Source organism: Erpetoichthys calabaricus, chromosome 2 (genome assembly GCF_900747795.2).
Source record: "Erpetoichthys calabaricus chromosome 2, fErpCal1.3, whole genome shotgun sequence".
NCBI lineage: Eukaryota > Metazoa > Chordata > Cladistia > Polypteriformes > Polypteridae > Erpetoichthys > Erpetoichthys calabaricus.
Window position 1 is genome coordinate 202,001,515 of NC_041395.2, and position 25,611 is coordinate 202,027,125.

The 25,611-nt window shown below is 36.3% G+C and overlaps 1 protein-coding gene across 2 annotated transcripts in view; it reads left to right on the forward strand.

The window, feature by feature from the left end:
* Nucleotides 1-25,611, forward strand: part of lpp (LIM domain containing preferred translocation partner in lipoma) — a 538,541-nt gene that overhangs the window by 74,406 nt on the left and 438,524 nt on the right. For both annotated transcript variants that reach the window (XM_051922238.1, XM_051922237.1), the window contains one exon: nt 16,315-16,363. The gene's annotated coding sequence lies outside the window, so the exon portion shown is untranslated. The remainder of the gene's footprint in view (nt 1-16,314; nt 16,364-25,611) is intronic.

Genomic DNA, 25,611 nt, shown 5'->3' on the forward strand with positions numbered 1-25,611 from the left:
AGTAAGGGCCATTATCAAGTTAAAAAACTATTGTTTTGGTTATCTTAATGGTGCATATGAGCAAAACATTATAGTTAGGTATTTTGAATAATGCAGTCTGACAAGTGCATTATTCAGGTCTTGGACATGAACTGGTCAATTAACCATCTTATCTGTTTTGTATAATGATTTGGATTTACAAATGTTTCATTTCTTATATGCAAGGCACATGCAGTTCAAAGATGGGTGTGTGACCTCTGGAGCAGGTGTCTAGAAAATTAACTGCATATGTGGTCAGAATGAAGGAGAAAAAAAAAATCACCATGATGTAAATGTGATTATTGTAAATCACATTTGTAAGGGCTTTCAGGTTTTATCAGTTGTACAGGGCTGGAACCTGCCACCTTATCTTAAAGTGATGAAAAGACTAATCTTCCTTGTGGTGTCATTTCTGGCAAAGGTTCTTCCAATTCCTGTTGTAAACAAATGAATATACTATTAATTAATTAACAGCACCACAGGCATCATAATACATGTTTTATATTCATATTAAATTAATATTTTGGGCTAAGTACAAAACACATCTACAGCAGATTTTTTCCTTCTTAAAATTTGCATGGACTTCTTTTAGTGAATAAGAAATGAAAGGTCAATTATATCAAATGCCAAAGTGTCACATTGTTTTTAAAGTAGAGAATTAAAAGAAAAAAATAATAAAAACAGAAACATACTAACATATTGGAAGTAGGCGGTAAATTACCCCAGCACATACATTATGGCTCATGTGGAATTCAGACTGGAATGCTAATTAGTAGCTCTTACAGAAGGATAGACATCTATTAAGCTATTATGTCCTTTTTTGGCAGCTTTCTGGCCTTACACCCACCCTGTGATTCCGAACCTGTAAAAACACTGTCCATTAGTCAACCAATGAAAAACATCAACCAAAGCAAAATAACCCACTCCTCTAGCTAAGTGAAATATTGCTGTTTTAAGTATTGTATTGGAAAATGTATTCAATATTATATCAATAAATATGCAGATAGGTACCTATATAAATTTTATAAGATTTTTGCACAGTGATATTTGACATGTTGATGGACGCTAGCAATTAATTTATCAACATGTTTAAAACCGTTGTTAATCTTAAATTTTTTGGGGGTTGAAAGTTTGAAAAAAAAAAACTTAATGGCATTAGAATTAGTATGATAAGCATATAAAACATTTTCCAGAAAACGCAGAGTATATGGTATTGGTGTAATACAATTGAATTGTATGATCACTTATGTTTGATTAGTGGCTGGAAAAGATGCTGTGAATATTCTCTCACATGGTCTTTTTAGTTGCATAAACAGAAAAGGGTCTGTTATTCAGAATATTTTTATTATATTTTTTTGCAGTGTAATTTCACTTGTTTGTCCTTTTATGAGCTTTGACTCTAAAGTCTGTATTTTAGAACAATGAGGGAAAAGTAAGTAATGTATATTGAAGAGGCCATGACAAATCTAATCTTTGTTACATCATAATTTATTAACTATAGATTCTGCAAACTAGTGTCCAACCAGTATAACATTTTTAGACCAATAACTATGTTGATATGTGGCTGACAAAGTTGTCCTATTACCAGTACAAATTGTACCAATATTCTTGTGTTTAGTTTTCCTAAGAAAATAGAAGTGAAAAGAAAGGCATGAAATGTATGATGTTTTCACATTAGCATGCTCAAATTTGACATTTGATTAAATAACCAGTACTAATTTTAACACCCATTGCAAAAATTTTAATGGTCTTTAGAAAACTAATTCACAACACTAAAAATAGGCATACATTTTCACTTCAACCATACTTTGCTTAAGCCACTTTCACTCTTACTCTTTCTCGGTCTTCATCTTTTTGAAAGAAGAAGATACAAATTGTTTACACTTAACACAAGACAAATTCTCAATAACTCTAATCTGCCATTGGCAGCTTCTGGTAGAGGAAGCAGAGCATTTGAATGATTGGCTGTTAAGTTTATGTGCTGACTGCTAGATTTATCAGAAAGAATAACTTGTGAAACTTTAGAAAACTACTTCAGTCATTAACAATTTAAATATGTATACGTAAATAAATCTCTCTATTATAAAACAAAAAATCCTAGAGAGAAACAGTAGGGCGTCGAGACGTGATCTTCACGTTAAGATCACGGAAGACAGTTAAAAGACCCGCGAGGAGCTTAAACATGAGACATTGTGCCAAGAGGTTGACCCAGGACCGCGATGATGTAGAACAGGGGTCGGCAACCTTTTGCTAACTGTGTGCCAACTTAAGGTTTCAAATTATTCAGAGTGCCAATATCACATATCATTTTATACAAGTCGAGGTCAATATGCTTATTTTACCATATATTTTATTTTTATATTTTAATTAATTAATATATAGTGATATTCAATAATATGTAAAGTTGTAAACAACATTAAAAGAAATAGAGTTTCTTGAAAGATTTTTAAAAAAACTTTTTTATTATTAATGGGAGCCTTGCCCTTGCATGGTCTTGGCCAGTTGCTCAATATCGACAACATACTTTGTCACTTTGAGTTTGACACAATTTTCTGAATGTTCAGGCGTTAAGCGACTACGCTGTGGATTTAGCACTGCTTTCATGTGAGAGAAAATTTGCTCACAGGAATAGGTTGATCCAAAAGCTGAAAGAAGAGCAAAAGCAATTTTCTTCAAACAGATGTAATAATTCGGAAGGGATGTCCAACAGCTGAGAATAGCTGCAGACTTTTCTAGATTTTCATTTTCCAGAGACTTCCGTAGTTCAACAAATTTTGATGTCCATAATTCTGAAGATCTGAAGTCAATCTGTTGCATTTCAAAGTCATCAATATCCATCCAACTAAATAGTTCCAACTGGGTAGTTTCCAAATCAATTATATCAGGCTTAATGAGATACGAAAATAAGGATCCATGAATGTGAAAGTCTTTACTTCGTTTATCAAATTCTGCTTTGAGTGCTTCAATGTACTCTTGAAGCTCATCTACATTTACTTCAAATTGATTTGAGAGATTCTTCACATTCGGGAAGTACTTGAATGCTTTGATGTTGATATCACGGGTAAAAATGTCTAGTTTCATTGTAAATGCTTTCCAATAGCTGAAAAGATCAAGTACTGTTTGTCCCTGTCCTTGTAATTTCAGATTAAGTTCATTTAAATGTGTGCTTATGTCAGTCAGAAACATCAACTTTAACACCCAGTTGTCATCATTCAGTTCAGGAAAATGTTTCTTTTTTTCATTAAGAAACACCTCACAGGTGGCACAGTGATAGTGCTGCTGCTTTGCAGTAAGGAGACTGTGGAAGATTGTGGGTTCGCTTCCCGGTTCCTCCCTGTGTGGATAGCGCTTTGAGTACTGAGAAAAGCGCTATATAAATGTAATGAATTATTAATGAATTATTACCTTAATAGCTCCAAGACAACTGACAAATCTATTTAAAACTTTGCCTCGACTAAGCCAGCGAACATTGCTGTGTAGCAGAAGATCTCCATATTCACACTCAATTTCTTGTAAAAGAAACTTGAACTGCCTGTGAACCAGTGAAGAATGAGAAATTATAAAGTTGACTATTTCAACAACAGTTGTCATCACAGAGACCAAATTCAGAGATTAGGTCTTTACACATAGGCTCTCCTGGTGTATAATACAATGAAAATTCAAAAGTTTGCGGCCAACATGATTTTCAAGAAGTTTTACAAATCCTTTCTTCTTGCCAACCATTGCAGCAGCACCATCGGTTGTCACACAGAATAACTTGTTTAAGTCTATGTCATGTTTAGCAAAATAACTAATAAATGCAGTCAAAATGTCTTCTGCTTTGGTTGTGTCATGAAGTGGTAATAAGCAACACAACTCTTCATAAATGTGATTATTTTCAGGATATCTTGCAACCAAGGCTAAGCGAGACAAATCGTTTAAATCAGTGCTTTCGTCAAGCGCAACACTAAATACTTGAGATTGTTTTAATCCAGATATTTGTTTAGTTGTTACATTTTCAGCTAAATCAGTTATGCGCCTCTCAACTGATCTTGCAGAAATTGGTATTTCTCTAATACGCGTGAATATAATCTCCTTATTTGGTAAATCACCGAATAAAATTTCAGCACTGCTTAAAAAAGTTTCTTTGATGTATTCTCCGTCTGTAAACGGTTTCCCTTTCAAAGCAATACATTCAGCTATTTTATAACTACATTCAGTAGCTTTAATCTTCATTCCAACTGCTTTGCTCAAAATACTAGTTTGTTTTTCGAAACCAGAAATAGCTTTTTTGATAGCTTCACTTTTCTCTTCTGAGGTTTTAAACTTAGACTGGTGTTTTATTTGAAAGTGTCTTTGTACACTAGATGTGCGACACACAACACTTTCACGACAGAAAGCACACACAGCACGATCTTTTTGTCCAACAAATCCATATTCTTTTGTCCAATTTTCTTGAAATGGTCGATGATCAAGTTTCCTTTTCTTTCCTTTAAACGCAGAATTATAGATCTACATACGTGCATATGAGAGGAAAACCGTCAGTAAACTGTCAGCTATAACTAGTCATAATGACACTACAATGCCGATCGCTGTACACAGCTTGTTTAGAAGCGTGGGCCTTAATTATAATGACGTTTTTTCTAAGTAGATCTAGGAACTAATAAAAATATAACCATCTCAGTTTTTTTATACAATGGATATATTTAGATTAATCAATATGAACCATATATATTATTCAACTACCGGCATCCGGCCTTTGTAGATCTAGATCTGCATATTTGCAGCACGTGACCGGAAAGTCATAACCAATGTTCATATTAGAAAACATTTATAAAATGCAAAAAACCAACGTTGTTCTATAGTGGGTATCGTTAAAATATCACCTGAAAAATTATATCTGTGCTTGTATACAACGAAATCCAGATATACACACAACAGGTTTTAAAGCAAATGCGCCACAATTTTTTATGTTATAGAATTTTGATCTCGCTAGTTGGCGTTACTGTCGTTAGTTTCTGAGATTTCGCATATAGACTGTTCCCCTGACCTACTTAGACTGCTGTTACAACAAGTCTGGATAAGTCTGTGGCTGGCACCCTGCTATGCCCAAGTGCCGAAATGAACGAGGAAACCCCGCTAATCGATTTATAATCAACTTTATACAGGAAACGTGAAGAGTCTGCGTGCCATTTGAAATTGCTTGCCGTGCCAAGTGTGGCACGCGTGCCATAGGTTGCCGACCCCTGATGTAGAACATGAGATTCTTGCAAGACGTGCCCTACTTACAATATCAAATAAGACAACGGGGCAGCAAAACATTCAGTCTTGTGAAGGATTTGAGCACACACAGATCCAGGGTCTCGGTGCATATAAAGCGTATAAGGACAATACATTATAAATGAAATGTCGACGACTAAGCGAAGAAGAAAGCAGCGTGGAGAAAAGAGACTGAAAAGCGTTGGAGAGAAAAAAGAGCAAAAAAGAAAAAATAATCTAGGTACATTATTGATTACATCAATAATGTAATGTAATGCTAATATTGGCACCCTAAATATGATATTAGGCTGTAGCACAAACTAAAGATCTTGTCGACAGTCAGGAAGAATATACAGTCTTACTAAGCGCTTTGTCTAACTTTTGGTTTTTTTTTTTTTTTTTTTTTTTTTAGAGGGTCTAGAAATTGTGTTAAACTATCCAAGTGTATTCCTAGTAAATGACATGAAAAATTTATACTAGAATCCATTAATGACAAGTAGTTTAGTTTAAGATACAGTACACCCCCAAAATTCACGGGGGTTACATTCTTAGAGCACTGAATTGAATTGAATTGTGAAAAACTGCGAATTATGGATGTGGTTAAAAAAAATGCCTATTTTTATAGTTTTACCCCTAAATATGCCCCCAAAACACTTTAATTTCATTTCAGCCTCAGCTTAATACATTACCTAAAAAAAAGAATGTAAAGGTAAACCCGTATACTGTACAGTACTGTACTGATATGTCACCCACAGTGCTAGAATGTAAAATACTGATGTCACCGCTATATGTACTGTAATTCATACAAGAGCGTTTTCATTGCCAGAAGCCTTAGAGGGTGCTGGGCGTTTCAGCGACATCTTGGGGCTTTAACCCTTAAACTGCCACATACTTGGGAGTTAATGCATCCCTGGACGGCAAATACTTTTTTGCTGCACTTTAAGTAAACGTCACAATTCACAAAGAAAAAGTGAAATTTTAATGGAGCAAATTTTTTTCATGCAAAGAGCATCACAATTACTGCAACAATGATCATTTTACACACTGCTAATGAACTGTAAAAACTATTTAAAAAAACTACTGGAACAATATGTACAAGGTGCAACTGACACCATTGATGAAATTCAGTAAATCACCGAGCCAACTGTGCTTGAACTGGCTGCATGCAAGCACACAGAGGTAAACGCTGATACTTGCAGGCTAGTCTAGTGCTGCGGCTGAATCCCAGAGACAGTGAGGCTGCAGGGGCCGGCAGTGGTCATGAGCTGGCTGCTCAACGAATATACGGCACTGACTGATCAGCTCCGGTGTGCTGGTAAATTGCACTGAGAACCGACAATAGCCGGTTGCGGCGTTCAATGAATGTACGTTGCCGAAAATACTTGCCTCCTACGTGCTGGCAAATGGCACTGGGAAATGACTATAGGCGGTTTAAGGATTAAGGAGAACAAAACGGAAAAAATAAGAACACTCAGTTGGAGATGCGTCACGGGGCAGTAGTCAATCAGCAGCAAAGAGAAATGAATAACACTGTAGCGGTCCGGTGCTGCTAAGATTCACACCGTCAAGAAGACGGCGATTTATTTATTTTTATGGTGGAGATTCCAGGGATGCACCCACCCTTGACCTGACCCACACGCACTCACAAACAGAGACAAAAACAAAGCAAACCGGTAATCAAACAGCAAATAAAGAATGTAATGAAAACAACGATACCACCCCTGTTCCCCTTATGGCGATTATACATTAAATACAACAAAGCACCAACAAAACGCACACAGTATAAAGTCCATTAAAAACGGCAACGGATGAAATGTAATGATGAAAATAGATAGTCCAGAGATCCGCACGTTAAATGGGAATGTAAAGATAGTCCATCCTGAAGGTGAAGACAGGTTCAGGAGTGCTCTTTTCTTCGTAGGATGGCAATGAATCCACTTACAGTCCTCATGTGCACAGGCAGACGGCAGACAATCCAGACCCCAACTACAAAACAATCCAGGACAAAACAAATAAGTACAGGTAACCCAACAGCAGGCAGGCGAAGAGACAAGAAGTTGAAACACAAATTACAAAAACTTTTTTTTTTTCTTTTGGTCACGGGCCCCTTTTTAAAAGCCGCGCTGACATCCTTTGACTCCAACAGCCCCTGCACCCTCAGAAGAAGACCAATCAGAGCCACTGCAGGGACTGCTGAAAGTTAGTTTCAAATTCTAGTAGAGTACAACACTCTTGGATTGGCTACTGTCATCATCCCAAGCCGTGTTTTCCTCTACGGTTGCTTCCTGTTCTCTCTACAGTGCAGTATTGCCACGAATAAAGGCATAAAAAATTGCGGAGGATATTTGCGGTTTCCGCTAACAATTATTAGTTAGGTTCTAAGGAAAAATCCGCGAACGACTGAGGCCGCAAACCCTGAACCGTGTTTTCACGGGGGCCTACTATATGAAAAACACAATATAACTAATAAAGGCCCAATTTTTTTTTTCTTCCCAACCTCCTACCAATAAAAATCATCATCTACTACTATTAAAATATGCTGCTTAAAATTCAAATGTTAATGCAGAGGCTCATTTAATTTCTGGTTACATGCAATTATTAGAAAAGGAATTACTGTAAGCAGATTAACACTTCCTTGGGTAAAAGTGACAGTAAGATGTGTAAAGTATTAAGAGGTTAATGTATTAAATAATAATTAATATCTTGTTAAAAAAAAATGGACTTACCAAATTTATTTCAAGGCAAGCACATTAAGCCATTCTTAGTACAGTTAATACCATTTGTATATTTGCAGTAGTTATGAGCTGTTTATAAAATATGATTATAATAATCATAAAACCTTTTTGAAGATAGTAACCATTATTGAACTACTCAAGCTCAGTTCCTTAAAACTAATTGACCATTTGTTTAGCCAAAACTGTTTAATTCCCAAGCTGCCTTTGATCTGGATTGAGATTGTGGCTCTACAGTTTGAGAATAGTGCATTAATTGGCTGAGATTTGTTTCACTTATAATTTTAATATTAACTTGAGTATATGAGTAAATTAGGATGTGCTGTGTAAACAGTTAGTAGAAGTGGCAGTATGGTAAAGCATGGATAGCTGTGTTCTTACTAATGATCCTATTTACAGTACGTACTGTAGCATTAAAAATACGGCACTGCTCTGTATTTATGAGATGTTTACTTATTTGTTTTTTAGAGTTGGATTTGTTGAGTACCAGAAATATGTTGTTTAAGGTGTAGAAATATCTCCCTAAACTCCCACTGACACTCCATTTTTGCAGTCTCCCCATATAGTAATTGATAATGTATCCAGGCACATACCATATCCTTTATTTCAAGGACACATCATAGTGTAGTATTTGCTGTTAAACAAAATTTAAAAGAATTAGTCAAAGGTTTGAAATTAAATAGCAAGGCACTGTATTTCCTACAGGAAAACAATGAAAAATGGTGAACCAACTTCTGTTGCATTCTGGCCCTTTTTCGTGATTCTTATTATGTTTTTTCTCTCTCTCTATGTTTGATACAGTATATGATTTAACATTTTGAACTTATTCCGTGAATCTCTGACTTCCTGGTTACAACGCTTGCTTTACTGTGGTTACAAGCCCATCTTCTGATTCCACTCTTCTCTGATCTCCTGTTGTGCGCAATCTTTTTTTTTTTTGATTTATAAAAAAAATCTATTATGCAAGAGGAATTGGAAAAAATAATACATTTGGATTATTATCTGGGAGGTACAAAATTCTAAAATGATGTAGAGCAACATTTTATTTTAGAACACAAAAAGTTTACAACTGTAGTTATTCATGAGTCTAGATGAAAGCTCATTTAATCAAATGACTGCTTGTTGACAGTTAATAGGGTCAGTGAGTTGTTTGCAGTTTATAAAGGAAGTTGCAGAGACCAGTGTTTTTCCTTAATACATCAACTTGAGAGCCACAATCTTCAAACATGTCTTTCAAGCAAGAGTGTACAGGCTTTAAGCTTTTAATACTTTTATCGCTGTGTTTGGCCCTGCAGGAAGATTAAAGCCATCCGGAGTAGCAACAAAGTTCTGCATTTAAATTTAGTTTTACCTTTTCTTCATTTAAAGGCAAAAGTCTGTGAAATGTAGCGAGTTGCAGGATTTGTTTTTGAAAATAAATTAACATGAAAACTCATTAGTATTTTTTAGTCTGTGTGAAACATGAAAAAATTGTTTTCTAAAAACACCATATAAACAACCTCATGGCTAGCATTTTGAACCTCCTACAGAAACATACTTGGAGCTTTCTGAATTTTAATCTACATTTTAATATACTCAGAAAATTACATTTTTATATATATTACATGTCAACCACAATTATTGGTTCAATTGAAAGTCAATAGTAAAACAACCTGAAAATGCTGCCTGCATCATTACAAAGTTTTCTCTTAAGTTTTTATCAACATATTACTGCCGCTGTTACAGTTTTGCACATAACTGTGGCTTGAAAGGAGCAGTATACTTACTGTATATAGTAGGTACTGGCATGGAAACAATGTATATTTTCAATTCAGAATGCTTGAGTCCAAATATTCACAGATCAGTTGATGCTGCATCTCATTCTAAAAGCTCTAGTTAAAGTATATATTTCTTTAAAAAATCAATAGGCGTAATCTTGTCTAATCTTAGTCTGATTCTGGTTTTTGAGGGGGGTTGTGGGCGGCTAGGAACTGCCCTGAACTGTCCCCTGTAGGGCACACCACACACCCACAATTAATTAGTTCCAGCTTAGAATTACTAGTTACCCTTTCTGGGATGTGAAAGAAAAAACAAAGTACTTGGAGAAAAACACATGCAGAAATGCAGGGACAATGTGCAGACTGTACACACAAAATAACCAAGCAGGAGATTTAAACCTAGGATGCTGGATCTTTAAAGAAGCAGTGTTAAATGCCACTATGTTGGCTGGATGCATTACTCTTATTTAGACATGTTTTTCACATGTAAAACACAGAAACATTAACTGATGTGTTCAGTGTAATACAATAGATTAGAGGTAGAAATTAAACATTTATACTTGCAGTTTAGAGCCCAATTAATTAATTACCAGGCCATTGGGTGAGCTTTTGTAAAATGTTTCAACCTTGTACTTTTTTAGCTGGCTGTTTTAAAGAGGAATTCATCAACAAGTCTTGTAGCTTTATATGTTTCTCAGTTTGTTTGGTTTTTTTTAAGAAAAAAAAAATTTCTGACTTTTTTTTTTTAAATAGTGCACATCTCAAACATTTATGTAACATGGATATAATAGTAGTAATATTTTTTAACTAAGATTTGTCTAACATTTCTCCAGGTTCTATAGTAAAGCATTTTCAATTGAGCATTGGCTTTTATAAAAAGAGTTTGGGAAGTTGGGGAAATTATTGTATATGTGATTGGACATCTTCTGTTGTCATCAGTGAAATGGGCATCCTTTCTCTTTTTTAATGCTAGATGCCCTGTCGAGGCTAAGATGCGACTTGGTGTCAGTTTCGCTTGTGGATATAGTGGCTAGCCTATATTAATGCAAATTTCAGATGCTCTGCACACACAAACTGACATAATCAAAACAGTTTGCTACATACTGTCTTTCCATTTCTACTGTTCACACATAATGAAAGTATGGACATTTTGTGCAGAAAATACCCAATCAGATTTTTTTAATGTTGTATAATAATGAACAGTTAGTGTTTTATCATTTTTTGACAGCAAAAGATATTTACAGTTGATGCAAAGCAAAATGAAATCTATCTCCCTAGATCCAAAGCAAAAGAGGGCTACAAAGTCTAAGCTGCCAAAGTGCTTTGTGATAGTCTGTGCCTTCAAGAGCAACTTGTCCTTTTTGTCCAACTACCTTCAGTTGCGTAGGGCTGTTTAACTGTAATATTGAAGCTCAGCTTTTAAACCACAGTGTGTGAAGTAAACTTTAAGCTGCTTCATATTTGTAGGTGCAGTTTACATCTTTATTCATCTCTCTCTCTGGTCTCATTGTGCTGCTTGCCCCTTGGAACAGTGACAAGGGAATGCCACTTTTGTCTTTTAGCTGATACTGCAGGTGTGGTCTACGTCAGGCATTAGTTGTTTAACTCCATTTCTCTGCAGTCCTTCACCACTCTCTTTAGCGCTGCTGCAGTTTCTGTTCCCTTATAGTGTTTGTCTTAGAATTATCCTGGATGGTGATCTAGGGGACATTCTGAATACATTTCCAAGCCATCTCTGAGTCTAGAGAACTTCCAAGGCGGTTGTCTAAGAGTGTGTCTAGCCAGAAGTGCTTTATTATGCTTTGCAGACATTTTGTCTGTGTGTGTGTGTGTGTGTGTGTGTGTGTGTGTGTGTGTGATAGATAGATAGATAGATAGATAGATATCGCCCTGGTTAACTTCTTGTCTTCTTCTGCTTAAGGTATTTCAGCAAATACTGGTGAATGTACAATGTTTTTGTGTACCCGTTTAGTTTTTCCTGCTTTTCAGGAATAAGTGGCCCATCTAATGTTGGCCAAAATGGAAACAGTGTATGAATACAGGATATTTTTAAAAGTAAGACTGGAAAGAACACTGTACAAGAATGTTAAAAACAGCCATAAAAATTGACAATGGACATTAGAGCAAGGGATAAAAAAAAATAAAAAGCATTCAGAAGTTAAAAGAGAAACTTTTAACAAACAGTAAGCATTTTATCCAGTAATAAATAAAATCTTGCAGAGCAAGATACAGAATATGAAAGCAGCCAAAAAACGAAAGTGTCGCATTAGCTCCAAAAAAGAGAAATTATTACTCGGAGAAATAACTAAAAGGCGAATAGAGATCGAATATATGGAAATAGGTGATATGTCAGAAGTATGTAAATATTGTAAGCATTTGTTGGTTACTTTGCCAATAAAATTATTAACTGATGATGATCTAAGATCGCTTTGTCTGTGCTGAAATTCCAAACAGAGAAACCTATCCTGAATTATCTGTAGCCTGCTCTGCTGGTGTTTGTCCCTTTTTGTTCTGTAATCTCTTTATGATGTTTTACTTTGTTTTCTACACTGACCTCGCTTTGTCCTGCTTTTTTTTCCAATGACACCTGGTCCGTGGTAATTATTTTCCCTTTTTCGAGTATTAATTTCCGTTTGTTTGCGCTACTGCGATCTTTACTTCTTTTTTTATACTTTCTAATTTTGCTACTTTCATATTCTTTAACTTTCTCCACATTTGAATCGCGCATACGTTTTTTTTTTTTTTTGGAGCATTTCGAATTGCTCTTGTTTCATAATCTGCTCTGCATGTGTATAGTGCCAACGTTTGTGAATGTCTTTATGAAGTTCTACTTCGTCTTTTAATTCTGAGCCCGACTGGACATGCTTTGTTTCAATTCCACTTCTTACGGGCTGATAATTACTTGCCTTATTTTCTGAATTTCCACCTAGATTATTTTTTTTTCTTTCCAACGCTTTTGAGTCTCTTTTCACCACACTGATTTCTTCTTCGCTTATTCGTCGATGTTTCATTTATAATGCTTTATATGCGCTGAGACCCTGGATCTGTATGTCCTCAAATCCTTCACAAGACTGAATGTTTTGCTGCCCCATTGTCCTATTTCATAGATTGTAAGTAGGGCGTGTCTTGCAAGAATCTCATGTTCTACATCATTGCGAGATGGTCCTGGGTCAATCTCTTGGCACAATGTCTCATGTTTACGGTCCCCGTGAGACGCACTGTGGCAGGTCTTTCGTCTCGCGGGTCTTTTACATGTCTTCCGAGAAGATCACGTATTGCCACTTTTGCTTTCCAGGACAGGATTTCTTTTTATAATATATATATATATATATATAGATAGATAGATAGGTAGATATAATGTATATGTATGTATAATGTACATGTTTAATTATTTTTCATTCTGGGATTATATTCTATCAGATTCAAATGGGTATTTGCAAGTATATACTTTGTACATATATGTGTACATAATTGTTTGTTATATTTATATGTATTGTCGTTTGCACCCAATAGTTGGAGAATTTAGACTCCAGCTGCCTTGCAACCTTGCTCTAGACATGCAGGTTAAGGAAATAGATGAAAAGATGGATTGGATCTATATTCTCACCACACAAAACATTGTGTTATTTACATCATATCTTTAACATCATGGGAAATAGACAAGCCTGCTAATTTGTTTGCACACATTGTTATATTTAGTGGCACTTACACCTATAATTGGAAACAATTTTCTATTTGCAGTACCTTTTTTTTTTGTTCATCCATATATTATCATGGAGTTGATAGTTGGGAAATGTATTAATACATGTAATAAATGTTTAATAACCATTAATGATTTCTGTAAATTTAAGAAATAACATTAAATTTGGTGAAAAATTCAATATGACTTGTTGGGACTCAAAGTTTAAGACATGAGACTTACCCGTCTTGGCTAGGGACTTTAATTAGGAATTGAGCCTTACTTGTTACTTGAAAACCAGTAACTTATTCCCAACTCTGGTATGAAAGCAGCTTTTAAAAAAATGTGTAAATGAAAATATACTGAATTATCTTGTATTCCCCACTTTTTTGTGACACTGATAATGTCATTTTTACAGTTTTATTTTTTAGCATTGAAGTAGTATTTATTGTTCGGTTGTGAACAAAAAATGCTAGTAAATAGACTACATAATATATGTTGCCTTTGCATGTATTAGATTATTGTTTTATTCTTTATAAATTATATGGTGAAAATCCCTCTCCAAGGAAATACACCTCCTATTTGTTTTTACACTAGGGTAAATTGTCCCCTCTGCCAAAAATTAAATTCAGCACCAAGAATAGGGGCAAGCAGTAGGCCTCCCCTTTAAAATAGCAAGGCTGAAAAGTTTCACTTTAAAGGGTTAAAGGGACTGTTACTCCAGCACCCTCAACTTCCTAAAGCACATATTTAATATTTAATGTGTGTGTACCATTTGCACAGTTGGAACAGCCATAAATTCTATGAAAAGCACAAGGTCATTGGTTAGCAGTTCTCTTGTTAAAATTACTTCATAATTTGTTTTGTGTAGCCAGATGAAACCCAATTAGATGGCTAGCCCCATGTGGCTGACACCCCTAAGGCAGGTAGAATCCAAAGCCCAGTGGCCATTCAGCAAACAGGGACTAGGGGAGGTGTGTCATTTAGAGCTGCTGCGGGAACTCCTGTGGCTGATGCCTTTTCAGAACTATTTGTTGTACCGTAAAACAAAGATACAATGTCCCGTGACTGCTCTCAGACTGGACAAAGGCAGGACCATAGCAACAGGCAGCTTCTTCACTGCTCTGCTGTTGTGAAAAGAATAGAGATAAATGCCATCAACTCAGAGAGGGAGAGCCAAGTTTGTTGTAACATGTGAATGTCACTGGGAGAATAAACCTGAATAATAAAAAAAAAAACAAGCGCTAACTTTTACAAGTTCAGGCAGTGCAGCCTCTGCCAAATGACAGGGCACCAGCCCATTGTATGGCTCACTCACATTTTCAGGACCCATGTAGAATTGTCAGAAAACATAACACACTTGTCTTATGGTATGCAGCAAAAACAACAGCACCTAGGAAAAATCTGTGCAAACAAGGGAAGAATGCTAACTGCATGCAGAGAGCAGCTAAGTGTGTGATTTATATCTGGTACTGACTACTATGCCATTCAGGCATAACAATAAATTGAGCTGAATTAACTTCAGATATAAGAAGTAAATATTCATAGATTACTACATGATGTAGCATCAAAAAAATAACGAGACAGTGTCCTTTTTTCTTCCCATCCAATTACTTACATTTCAGAGAGTCTATCATATATAATTATTTAATAAAAACAACTGTATGACAGAGGCATCAGCACTAACCAAGAAAAGTTTTGGGCAGAAAGCTCTAAAAAAAAAAAAAAAAAAAAGTATTTAGATACTGAATATGCAGTCTTTAACATATTCAGGTTTGTATTCTGATTGAATACTCAAAATATGTAACTTATTCTGAATACTTTTAGGAATTGGTATATAGCCTAGTTCATAAAAACAATATAACAAGTTAAGCCTTGTCCCTCATTGTCCATAACAAGTAGTTTGTATTAGACCTTGATGATATTGTATTATTCAGTATTGTCAGAAATTGACTCGAGGTTGGTCCCTCTCATTGTCCAGAGCGCATGCCCCTCAACTTTCATAATCGGTGCCTGTCGGATTACAGTGCCCTTGGTAGCCACCTATTGTCACCTAATAGATTGACCGGCTCTGAGCTTAATCTCACATAAAATAGAAGCACTGTTTTAATTGTTAATCAAAATCAAGGGAAACAAACTTTTTCAGTTTTAGCCATTTTACATTCTTGAGTTGTTCTTTTAAGAAACAAACAAAATTATCATAAAAAAAACAAAGTTAGGTTATGCATTTTTAATGTAGGCATACAGTACTTACACGTAACTAACCGTCCAACTTCCTGCCATCTGCTGTAGTAAGAGGCAAATGCATGTAACCTCCAGATGGCGTGCTCTGTTTTCTGAGCAAATAAAATCAACCACAGATCATTGTTCACTGTTCAGTCATTTTCCTTGTGAGATATATACAAGGATCTGTATAGCACTACCCATTTTTGTGTCATTGAACTGTTTGCTTGTGGGCTAAGTAGGCTCACTGATGTAGGGTAATCAGGAAAACTCTGAAGGGAACAAGCAGCAAAATGGTAGACTGACCATACGTTTATTTTTAATTATAATATCCTATTGCTGGCTATACTTAATTGGCCAAATTAAAGGCAATCATTCAGCGTTGACTTATAATTACAATAAGAGAAAACAAAAAACTAAGGGGAAAAAGACTCTTGTGTGGTGTGTACTATCCACTAATAATAATTTATGCATCTTTGTTTTTAAATCTAAAAGAACTTTGTTTCACTGAAAAATCTTATACAATGTCTCCTTATCCTGCAAGTGAATGTGCTATTTTTATTTTGTCTTTAAAGAATATTGAGATACATTGAGTTCAGAAGTAATGACTTACCAATCTTGTCTTTTTTGCAATGTATAACTTTCGTTGTGTTTTCTTCTATTTTAGACCGTTGTTGCTTGGATAAAGGATTTTCAGCAGCAGTGAAATATATCTGGTAAGCAGAATGATTGGTTTAACAAACGCATGATTAAAATAAATATGCATAAAATATACAATACCACCCAAGTAGTTTGGGGTTCTAATTCTTCTCTTATGAGGTCCCTTCATAGTCAATTTTCTGTATTCCCGTATGTAATTCTGCAGTACAAGAACAGAAAATATTATTCCTTTTTAATCTTGGTTAAGGAGCATTTCACTGTACAAATTGTATCAATAGATTATAATAAAGTGAGTTTCTGTTATAATCAAGCATGATCTATATTGGTACTACTTGCACTTATTTTCCACTTGGGCATCATTGTTTTTTTCAGCCACAAGGAAGTAAAATGCTATAAGAAATACATTTTTTCTTTTCAAATGTTAATGTAATGATTAATGGCATTGAGATGGGAGACGGTAGTAATACTGAAACACTACAAGCCTTTCTCACAACTGCTAAGTTAAAATACATAGTAAGGTTTTAACACGGTATTATGTGAAACATCAAATGTTGCAGACCATCATGGTTCATAAATAGATATTGCTATTTAGGTCGTTTCAGGGGCCTCAGTTTTTATTCAGAGCTGCTCAATGTCTGTGCAAAGAATGTACAATCTCCCTGTGCTTGTGTGGGGTTTCTGTCACATGCAGTGATCACAGTAGTAATGGTGTTGCTTCAGAGCAAAGAGACTGGAGTTTATGTCCCAGGTGTACTTGCATGGAATTTGAATATTCTCCACATGTCCACATGGGTTTTCTCTGGGTGCTTAAGGTTTCCTTCCACAATCCAAAGGCATTCCTCATAGGTGAACTGGTATTGCTAAATTGGCCCAAGTATGTATTTCTGTGTGAGTGTGCTTACTCTACAATAGACTGGCACCCTGACCAGAAATCTTCCTGCCTTGCTCATAATGCTTGATATGATCATCTTCAGCTTCCCCATGACTCTGCTCAGGATAATCAGATTTGGAAAAATGGATGGATGCAATGATGATTCCTAATTCTAAGTTGGCCTGATATTTGTAAGTGTGGATATGTGTATATCCTGTAAGGGGCTGGCCTCCCATCATGGCATTATCCTATGTTTAGATAGCTTACTATATTTTTGAAAACAAGTACAAAATGAAACAAATGCCGATATCTCTGTAGTACATTATATTAAAAGATTTTCTATTATAGTTACAGTTTGCCAGGAACAATCATTTTGTTAAAAATATTTGCAAAAGATAACAATAATTGCGTTCAAATTACATTAGAGAACATTGGATTTCTGTTTTAGATAAGAGTACATAATTACAAAATGTTCACTTTCCTTCTTCTTTTTAATTTAAAAAAACTAGGGGGCTTTGCCCCCTGCTTGCTTTGCCCGCCAACCCCTGGGCCTGCGCTACACGCTAGCCTCTTTGCGGTTCTGACGCTCGTGTATGGGGATGCGGATGTACAATTTAAACAGATTTTTATTTTTATGAGAATTGTTACATATGCATAATAGAACTATTTTACATTACAGCAAGTAATTCACCATATTAAAAAATAGTAAAATGTAATCATTTGTAAGTATATTATGTTTCATGTTGCGTTGAGTAATACAATTTCGTTCTGTTTGGCTTTTAAACTTGCACTTTTACTGTAAAACTACAGTAAAAAGTTTTTTGAATTAAATTTTCATCAATATCTCATTGAATTTTGATTCTGTTTTTGGACTTTCATTGTGACAACGCAACGTATAACTGCCCGTGATTGAATTTTGTTTCTTTCCCACTATTATGTTTTATGTTTGGCTCCGAGATTCATTAATTGTCTTTGCAAAAGCTATTCTAAGGTACAAGTATAATACGACAGCTTCTGTGGTGCAGCGGTAAGAACTGCTGAATTGTAATTAAGAGGCTGCGGGATCGATCCTGGGTGTCTCGCAGATTTACAGTTTTGAGTAGTGAACTGCTCTTATTATTAATACTAGCAAAATACCCGCGCTTCGCAGCGGAGAAGTAGTGTGTTAAAGAGGTAATGAAAAAGTAAAGGAAACATTTTAAAAATAACGTAACATGATTGTCAATGTAATTGTGTTGTCATTGTTATGAGTGTTGCTGTCATATATATATACATATACACATATACACACACATATATACACACATATACAGATATATTATATATACATATACACATATATTTTTTATATATATATTTTTTATATATATATATATATATATATATATATATATATATATATATATACACATACATACATACATATACACACATAGATGCACTTACAATAACATAGAAATCAATATAAACAACATTAACATCATTATCATATGAGAATATGAAGTAATATATAAGAAGCACATTTCATATAAATATGAATTATTAAACAGTAAAATCTTCTTCTATAATTTGCTACCGTGGCTTTTCGTTGGTCTGTCCAGGATTTTAAATCACATGTAGCTTGCAAACCGTTTCACGTATTGACTTGAAATGTGGTACACATATAATACGTCACGTCTGCTATCCGCTTTATGGGTGATGAATGTATTACTCTTTTTATGTTTATTTTATTTTAGAATCAACTCCTATCTGCGCACACCAGGGCGGCCGTGGGCAGATGCGTATGGTGTATTCACTCCATGTTATCGTGCATTGCGCTGTCACTGGTATTTTCATAAAAGAATTTGAACAATATATAAGAAGCGTATAAATTATTAAACAGTAAAACATTAACATTTAAGAAGTAAAGTTACATTGAGTACTACTGCAGTGCCTTCGGGTATACCTCATTTTTTCTTTGCCCATTACATGCTTAAATGTATACATTTTTTGGTGTACCTACCCGAGAACAGGCGACATATAACCGACCGTGGGAGAAGCATGGATTTTAAACACGCGTTGAGTTCATCTGCTGGTCTCCCTCGTGGAATAACTGGTAATGTTTGACTAAAATCTACAGCGAGTAAAACGACATTACCTCCTTTTTTTTTTTTACGATCTCTGAGATCTTGCTTTTTTCGGTTCAAGGCTTCATAAGCTCTTTTATGTTCAATGTTGTACTTAATAAGTACTAATTATCCCAAACCATCATCTTTGAATGTTGCAAGACTTTCGCCTTGTATGTAGATCGGGGTAATTACATTCATTGCATTCCTAGTCTGAATCACAATCTGATTGTATGGGTGGTTACCTGGCACTGTAGGGTTGCCACCCGTCCTTTAAAATACGGAATCGTGCCACGTTTGAGAATGAAATTGCGTGTCCCGTTTTGAATCAATACTGGACGGGATTTATTCCGTATTTTTTTTATCATTTTTTTTTTAAAGCAGCGTCTCATGCAAATCATCCCACACGCATTTTATGAAGATGCCTCCTTTCCTACTTTTGATTGGGTAATACTTGATGTCATCGTTAGTTTGATTGGTGTTTTTAACTGTCCAGTGAGGAGGGCATGTCTTTTAAGTAGAGTCTGCAAAGTGTTGGCACTGAGATGTTGCGTCAGCGCCATAGTTGAAGCCCCTAACGTTGCGGTCAGCAAGTCGGCTAACATCCGCCATGTGCCGTCTTTCAGTTGCGAGAAGCAGATCATAGAATGGTTGAAACTGTTGCCCCTAACGTTGCGCCACGGCGTGTGCTTCGTTTATACCTCGTGTCTTCTCATTAAACTTTTATGTCGCGAATATGTTATTGCAATCCGCAGCGGGAGCGTTTCTATAAACTTAATTTAAACTTACGTTTTACACCGTGCTTTGTTTCCCTTATGAACATGCTTGTATGCTTAACTCGCTCCGTTCTCAATTGTTTAATTAATTTTTTGCTCTTCGCTGTTTGCGGCTGTTCCTCCATTTCCCCCTACTTCGTTCTTTTATCTCGCGAATATGTTATTGCAATCCTTAACGGGAGCGTTTCAATAAACTGATTGAAAATAGTTTTGCATTTACCTTTTTAGTAAAAGGCGAGCTTTTAAGCCTGATAAATCACCCCGTAAATGCACACGTTTAATTGGACATGTGTTAATATGTATGGTTACACAGTTTTAAAAGACAGTGAACGTCAGTTGCCTTTCTTCCCGCGTTTGATAAAAGGTGAGGTTTTAAGCCTGAGAAATCACCCCGTAAATGCACACGTTTAATTGCACATGTGTTAATTAACGTCAAAATTAACGTCATTTACCTTCGTTCCCGCGTGTGACTCGTGCTGTAAATGTCTTCCTTGTTTTTAGTTCACGTGATTACGTAGGAGGCGTGATGACGCGATACGTGACTCCGCCTCCTCCATTACAGTGTATGGACAAAAAATATGTTCCAGTTATGACCATTACGCTTTGAATTTCGAAATGAAACCTGCCTAACTTTTGTAAGTAAGCTGTAAGGAATGAGCCTGCCAAATTTCAGCCTTCCACCTACACGGGAAGTTGGAGAATTAGTGATGAGTGAGTGAGTGAGTGAGTGAGTGAGTGAGTGAGTGAGTGAGTGAGTGAGTCAGTCAGTCAGTCAGTCAGTCAGTCAGTCAGTCAGTCAGTCAGTCAGTCAGTCAGTCAGTCAGTCAGTCAGTCAGTGAGGGCTTTGCCTTTTATTATTATAGATTATATAATAAAAACATACATTTGATTTGCGTCTGTAACAGCCGGTGTAAATTTATAGTACTTGTAAAAGTTAGCATTTTTTTTTTCTCACTTTTATTCTCTCGGTCACGATCACAATACAACCCCCCCACCCTGTTGGTTTTTATTTGAAACTGAGAATAACTGTAGATATGAGTGGTGTTTTGAGGCAATGGAACTGGAAATTCTCTAATCTGGAGGGATAAAAGCTGACACACAATCTGCCTTCTTTGTATCACATTTAACTTGTTTTCCCAAATCTTAAAGTCACATTGCCATAAGTAATATACAGTGTGTATACTGTACTTGTACAGTGCATTCAGAAAGTATTCAGACCCCTTCTTTAACATGTTATGTTGTAGCCTTATGCCAAAATCATTTAAATGTATTTTCCCCCTCACTAGACAACACTTAGTTTCCCACAATGTAAAAGCAGGGAATTAGAAATTTTTGATAAGCTTATTAAAATAAAAAAATGAAACATTGGTATGATATAAGTGTTCAAATCCTTCACTATAACACTTCAGAACTGGTTCAGGTGCATCCCATTCTATTGATGTTCATTTCTACACCTTGTTTGAAATTCACCTCTGGTCAATTCAGTTGATTAGACATGATTAGGAAAGAGACACAGCTGTCTGTATAAGGTTTTACAGTTGACAATATGTATCAGAGAAAAAAGTTGGCCATAAGGTTGAAGGAATTGTCTGCAGAGTTTAGAGAGGAGATTGTGTTGAGTCACACATCCTGGGAAGGTTACAAAAAAAATATGAATACTAGCCGACGCCCACCGTAGCATACGGCGGTGTAAGAATAGGAACGGAAAACGGTGAGAAAGGAATTCAGGAAGCAAGAAGAAATAAATACTTCTTGAAAGACGCAGTGTGCATATAGAATTTCCGGCCAAGCAGGATTACATGTGAAAGTGATAAATAAATCAGGCTTTCCGAATTTATGTACTATGGCCATGGCATCCTGATAGTGTTGTTGCATGTATGTTGGACTTCCTGGAAATGTGGACGGTAATATGATCATTTTGCCTACACGTTATTTTCAGCGTTTGCTTGCAGTGCGTCTGATAGTTCAAATCACAGATCTTGTTGATGTAATCTGAGATAGTTGAGATGCGCGCCCTCTGTTTTAATGTACGCATCTACGACCTACTTTTGGAATAGTTTGCCGCTGGAGTGCAAAATACTAAATGTATTCCTCATTGCTAATCTGTACGCGTAAAATTGGCATTGAGTAAGCCTTATTCGCTTGGCGGTTCTTTTATCGGGAACATGTTGTAAATCTTTGTGCCAGCCAATGTCTCCATAAGGGAATAAAAATGGGTAAACCATAGGATCGCAATTTAAATTGAGCTTGGAAATCTGTTTAGAAGAGTTGCCTATGGGATAGATGCAAATGTCCCTTTCGGCAGGCGTTTCACCATCTTCTCTGATGAAAATCGCTGCAACATCGGTGTGACATGTCATTCGTACAGATGCTGTTGGATTGGACTGAGCGATTTCATGCATGTGTTTGTATGATTTAGCGAAGGGGTTGATGGTTCTGAGCATGGAATCTAGCTGGAGAAGTACATTTTCGCTGCATGCAGAATTTGCTTTATTTTGTAAGCGTACTTTGGTAGCTTGCACTGTGTCAAAAACATACAACTGTCCATATCCTGGAGAGGTAGAAGTGTTAGCGTATAGTGGAGAGATTTGGTGATAAATTTGCCCGTGTATTTTAAAACAGTATGGTCCGTGACCAGGAGGTTGAGTTATCTGTGCACCCATGGAAGCAAACGCTAGAGAAGGGTTGTATTCTCGAATGTGTTCACGATAATTTTTAGCTTCTGATGTTTGCTGTGTAAGAAGCTGTTGAAAAGACACAGGTGGCTCTCGCAAGGGTGGCAAAACTACTTTACCGTTGTGGCAGCACCTCGAGTACTTGTTGGATGTATTTTGCTCAGCAGGCCAGTATAGTGCATGACATGGAAGACGACGAATAGGAATCGAGAAATGCCATGTCGGCTGGGTGTGGGTGGGACCGGTTTTGAAGTGGAATCAGGACGAACCAGAAGAGAAATATATAAGAGATTGAAGGTTCTCAAACTTACAGAACCTCAATAATTCTTAAATAAAAGAAGTTTTGAGCAACCAGTACAGAGGGATGGCCACTGTAGAACAAAGTGCTAGGCTTCAGTGGCACGCGAGATCTGTTAACACAGCAGATTTAACAGCCAACTTCACCTTCTCCCACTTACATTCCACGGTTAGGAACTGAATTTTTCATACCAGGATCAGCTTGTAGTTCATCTGATAACAAAGGTGTAAATCAAAGTTGAACTGACATTTTTACAGAGGCTTCTCTGCTGACCCTTTCAGGCCAGGGGGCACCAAACAGACACCCAAGAATAAAGGGTTATACGCATAATTCAAAACATGACAATTTGATGGACAAGATAACATACCTAAGGGAAGGCACTGATTTTGTCACTGGAAGTGACTTTAATCCAATCATGAGAGGTTATACATTTCTTCAAAAACTCTCTCAAGAGAAACTGTGAGGAAACTCTCAGGGAACCACTCCTGGGCACTCTCCAAAATGACCTTACTCTAAAACCAAAAAAAATGATAAGCGAGTTCTCAGAAAGGTGCATGAAATTCCACTTCTTAGTGGGGGTTTGGGGTGATGAGGAAAACACCTAAAGGATTCTTGAGATTGTGAGGAGCAGATCCTTTGGTCTGATGAATCTAGGATTGAATTGTTTTACCTCAATTCTAAATGTCATGTCTTGGGGAAACCAGGAGTTGCTCATCATCTGCACCGTATCATTCCAGTGGTGATGAATGGTGTTGGCAGCATCATATTGTGGGGTTGTATTTCAACTTCTGGGACTGGGAAACCTAGTCAGGGTTGTGGTAAAGGTTAACAGAGTAAAGTACAGAGATATCCTTAATGCAAACTTGTCCTATAATGCCCCAGACCTCAGACTGGGCCAAAGGTTCACCTTCTAATAGGACAATTACCTAAAGTGCAAAGAAGTGACTTAAGGGCAACGATGTGAATGTCCATGAGTGGCCTAGCCTGAGCCTGGACTTGAAACTTATTAAACATTTCTGGAGAAACCTGAACATAGCTGTCTGTTCAACATCTCCTTCCAACCAGATGGACCTCGAAAGGATCTGCAGAGAAGAATGGCAGAAAATCCATAAATCTAGGTGTGTGAAGTTTATTGTATTATACCTTTGAAGACTCCAAGCTGTGATCACTGCCAAAGGCCTTCAGCTACGTAAGAGTGAATAGTATAAATGCTTGCGTCAATGTGTCATATATATACACACACAATGTAGATAGTATTTAATTCAAATGTTCCTGAAAAACATTGCTAAAATGTAAATAAAATAAACTAATAAGCAACCTTAACAAGCCTTGTGGCATTTGCAGCAGCTGTGATTTGTAAATGAGTTACAATAAAAGCTTTCATATTTTGTTATAAAACCACAAGGAGGAAAAAGCACCCAGTCTTGCTGATGTGAAAGTATTTATGTTATGTTAAAAAGGGGATGTTTAAACAGTAAGTGTAATTTGCATTTGGAGATGCCAGTAGTGGCAACAATGAGCAGATGGTTGGGAAATCTTGCTGCCTGTTTCCAGAATGAAAAGAGGTTTTCTACTTAGTCATATAAAATAGCTTTTCTATAAAATAATAAATAAATTTGGTATTGTGAATTGACCGCTTCGCCACAGCTAATTTTGACATTCAGATACATTTTTAATTAGTGTAACAAAGATGGGTATAGTTTTTCCCATTGCCTCAGTATTCTATGAGAAGCCTTTCATTTAAAATGTTGCTCACAAATCTGCAGCTGTTTTCTGAATTTTTGAGAATAGTTTACAATATATTTGAGGAGTATTACATTTCTTTTTTCTCACTTACTCATAATATGTAATGAGGGTCCCTCTGTTTGCCACCTAACATGGAACGAAATGCCACTTTAACCAAAAAAAAAAATCAAATGTTATAGTATAATTAAATGTATTACAAATGGAGGGAGTATACACAGAGAATTAAACCAAGAGAAAATCTGCTGCTCTGATGATTATGATAATATTGTTTCCATGTCAGCCTTTCGCTGGTGGGGCATTTACCATCTTTCCCATCTCAGAAAACTACCAGACTGCATTTCTTCTCCATCCATCCATCTATTTTCCAACCCGCTGAATCCGAACACAGGGTCACGGGGGTCTGCTGGAGCCAATCCCAGCCAACACAGGGCACAATACCACTGGCCTGATTTTCTTCTATCCCAATGCAACATTCATTTTGACTTTCCCAATGCAATATTCACTTGGACTTGTTTTTTTTTTTTTTTCTTTTTCTTTTTAATTAATCTATACGGCCCTGTCCAACTCTCCTTGTGTAACAACCTGTAACCTGGTATCTCCTCCATGCTCTTGAGACTGTGCCTGGAGACGCAGCAAACCTTCCAGAGGCGCATATGAATGTGCCATCCTGGAGGAGCTGGACTATCTGTTCAACCTGAATTGGCTGCAGGTACCACCTCATGCTACCAGTAGTGCCAAGGACACTAGCAAAATGCAAAAACTAGAGAAGAATCGGTAAGGAAGCCAAGACAGCAATTGTCTGTGGCCACCACTTGCAAAATGATTCCCTTCTT